Here is a 4,102-nt window from a genome sequence, read left to right as displayed (position 1 = left end):
GGATTGCCTGTTTGAGATGGAGGGTGATTGAACAATGAGCAAGCCAGCTGTGTGTCGGTCCTGGCGTGATCAGCTATGGAGAAGCTAGTCCTTGAGGAGCTGCCTACACTAGCAGAGAACCTGGGTTATAATGGAAAACTTATGATTAAGAAGAAATACAGAGGGGGCTGGAGAGATGGCTCAGAGGTTAAGAGCACTGACTGCTGCTCTTCCAGAGGTTCTGAGTTCAATTCCCAGCAACCACATGGTGGCTCACAACCATCTGAAATGGGATCTGGTGCCCTCTTCTGGCCTGCAGTCATACATGCAGTATACATAATAAATAAATAAATCTTAAAAAAAAAAAAAAAGAAGAAATACAGAGGAAAGTGGGAGATTGTGAAACTTAGTACAGTTGGAAAGGTGACATCTTGGCTTAAGTTTTATCTCAGCTCATTCAAGTGACATAATGAAATACCTATAGCATGCCATGAGTTTTACTAAGCAATTGAAAATGAAACAATGAAAGAGAATGATTACACATCTTCCTATTCTATATATCTGGGCCATTAGATAAGACAGACATTGAACAAGTAATAAACTAAAATAATTAGTTATTTTAATTGATAAAATAAAAACTAATAAAGATAATTAGTTATTTGATATACCAAATACGTAAGTCTAGACTGCTCAAAATGAACATAAGATGTGTACATCCTGCTGTGGGTAAAAGGCTTTGAAGACATGTTATAATATGGGTAAATGAGTCACAATAAGCTGTACAAAGTGACAAACAACTTCCTGTGTTCATTCTAAAGGTAATGGAAGAAAGTTAGTGAGTAAGGAATTGAGAGAGTTGATGGAGAAGGCAAAGGTAGGTTTGGGAAGGAAGAGAAGAACATCACACAGAGTCAAGACCCGTGTTTAAACTTGAGGCATTGGTCTTAGAACCATGGGAAACCATGGAAGAGGTTTTGAATGACATTGCTACAGCCTTCTTAGAACAGCTGGCTGTGGCCAGCAGATTGAAAACAAGACAAAAGATGGTGGCCAGACCAGCTGTACCAATAAAAGAGTCAAAAGCCCCTCTGTGATTTACATATCACACATGAATTGACATATTCTGGAATTAGGAGAAAGTGAGCTAATATATCATGCCAAGTTCAATTTTTAAAGTAGAAAAATATGTACCTAATTTATAATTTGGGCATGTCTTATAGAAAAACATGTAGTGTCAAGAAAATATGCTTCCATATTCAATATAATATTAACATAATACATTAAAAATTATCAATGTTCTAATACAAAAATCATTTAAAAGTCACAGCCATCTGGGGTCGGGGAGAAGCTGTCAAGCCAAAGACTGACTAATGCCCTGATTTCCCACAAGATGGCAGCAATACAGCTGCTACAACTCATCAGTCATCAAAGCAGTTAGGAATCCATCATTTGAATTGAGAGATCCTCAAGTGCAAAAATAAATTCCCGTGAATATATTTATATATATGTTATATATGTTCCCATGGATGCGTATATGTAGCTCTTGCCCATCTTTTTCAGTTACAGCTTGCTGCTATAAATTGCAGAGCTAATTCAACTGTTGCTAAAAGTGAAATTCTGCCGGGCAGTAGTGGCAAATGCCTTTAATCCCAGCACTTGGGAGGCAGAGGCAGGCAGATCTCTGTGAGTTCGAGGCCAGCCTGGGCTACCAAGTGAGTTCCAGGAAAGGTGCAAAGCTACATAGAGAAACCCTGTCTCGAAAAACCAAAAAAAAAAAAAAAAGTGAAATTCTGATGAAATGGTATGTAATTCCTGTTCCATGGGCCACTGTCTCACCTTGCCTCTGGCCAGTAATACCCATGCCTAACTAAGGAATGCAGCAAACAAACTATGCAAATCGTAGGGATAAATAAGACACTCCAAAGTCGTAAACTGAATGCTTTTTGAAATGTCAAGGAATACATGTGGACTTTTCTAAAATTTGGAAAGATAATTTAAGGATAGTAAGGAATAGGAAAGCAAACAGGCAAATACTATCAGGAGTCTGAGTATTTGAGATTTTCAACACTTGGGCCATTTTTTCTATAATTTTCTATATTATTAAAAATAACAGGTAGTTGGGTAAGAGTTCTGTGCATTTAAGATATATCAAGAAAAAAAAAGCAGAAGTCTGATTCACTCCTTTCCAATACATTGTTCCAGTGAGCACCTGCCCAGCTGACCTACCCCTTCTCATCCTTGCCTATGTGAGAGCACCCACTCTTAGCTCATGAGAAAGCTTCTTCTTCCACTTTGTGAGCCCAGTTCCACCCCAGAGCCCTTCCTGAAGCTCCAAACTCCCATAACAACCATTATTGACTGTGCTGAAGTGTGCCTGTCTTGGTTTAGTTAAAAGTTAGCAGGACATTTTCTGGTTACACTTATGTAACCTCTGCATATCTAACACCCAGTGCTATATAGTCTTCTGTTTTTGTAAATGATCCATATGAATTGATCAAAGACACATTTTTCAGGTCAAAAACCATGAAAAATTATCAAGTTAATTTGGGGGCCACATGGAATTTTGATAAGCTGTTTCATTGGAGCAGGTAGTCACTCCTGCATCACACTTACATATTTGTTTAGAAAAATGCTGCCTTTGTCTGAAACTAATGAAGACAAATTTCTCTATAGCATTTATAAAGTACTTTGCTTTGATTTTAAGAAGCCAACCCATTATGGACCATTGAGATGTCTTAGCAGGTAAGAACACTTGCTACAAAACCCTGGAACCCACATAGTGGAAGGAGAGAACCAAATCCACAAAGTTATACTCTGACCACCACACACGGCATTCATGTATACACACAATCAACCAATCAATGTTATTTTTTAAATTACAGAATCCAATACCTTGGTTTAACTCCCAGCACCATAGGGAAAAAAAAATGATAAATTCAATCTACCACTAAATCCAGCACTTTTTCCCCTTAACAAAGGATATTAGGGTCCAGTAGTCTTTCCCCAGGGCTTCCTGAAGAGATGCTATGAATGACAAGAAATAATCTGAGGGAATGAATCTAAGTACACCTAGCTCTTTAGACCATTTACTTTATTCTTCTGAGACAAAATTTGCCAGTCCTCCCAGGGAACCAGTCTCCATATCTTACAAGCAGTAACTCTTTTACAGTATAATGAGAGGCTTTCAAGGTCCCCATAAGAGCATTGATAATCAGCTTCACTTGCAACCAAAAAGGGGAGTGAGTAAAGGAGGTGGGGTCAAATAAGGGCTGGAAGCTGTTAATAAATCAGAAACGGAATTTATGTGCTCAAAATATATTCTCAGAAGTGGTTAGGTGAAACACTATGAGTTTATCATAAATGTGCTCAAACTACAATCTTAGAAACAGGTAAAAGAGTTTATGAGTCACTAAAATAAAACTGTCCTTCTTTTCTGTCACTGTTTTCTGGCAGGGTAGGGGAAGAGTACTCAATAGGTAGGTAACTTGTGTCACAGCTTGAAGCACCTGGTATGAAAAAAGCTCTTTTGTTCTATGTAAGTTGCTCCAAGGTGCCACTTGGGCTGTGAGAGAAAGGGGATCTGAGCTTAATTTGCACAAGAAGCAAAGCTATGTAACTAACTTAAACTTGGCCTAGGCTATGTCTCCATAAGGATATTTACCTAGCAGATGGTCTGGAGAGCTTATTCTGTTTGCCATTTGTCCTTGGATGCTATTTCCAGAGCTGGCCCTGGTTTTGTGTGATTACTGAAGGAGATAATTGTGGAAGTCAAACATCTGAATTCTAATACTAACAAGAAGGAGAAAACCTGGAAGCAGGAAGCCTTGCCTGCATGTCTGTATCCAAATACCTTAGTTGTATATGCCTAAGGGATGATCACTCCACACTGTTTAGAAGTTCTTAGGAAAAGAGTCAATTGGGGAAGCTATGAAAGTGCACATGAAATTCATAACAGAAAACAACTGATATATTAGAAGCCAAACAATGCTGTGGAATAATGCTTTTGTACACTAGTTTAATAAAACACTGATTGGCCAGTAGCCAGGAAGGAAGTACAGGTAAGATAAGCAGACAAGGAGAATTCTGAGAAGAGGAAGGCTGAGTCAGGAGATGCTAGCCCGCT

Source organism: Peromyscus leucopus, chromosome 6 (genome assembly GCF_004664715.2).
Source record: "Peromyscus leucopus breed LL Stock chromosome 6, UCI_PerLeu_2.1, whole genome shotgun sequence".
NCBI lineage: Eukaryota > Metazoa > Chordata > Mammalia > Rodentia > Cricetidae > Peromyscus > Peromyscus leucopus.
The sequence above is the reverse complement of the archived record's forward strand: the minus strand, read 5'-3'. Positions refer to the sequence as shown.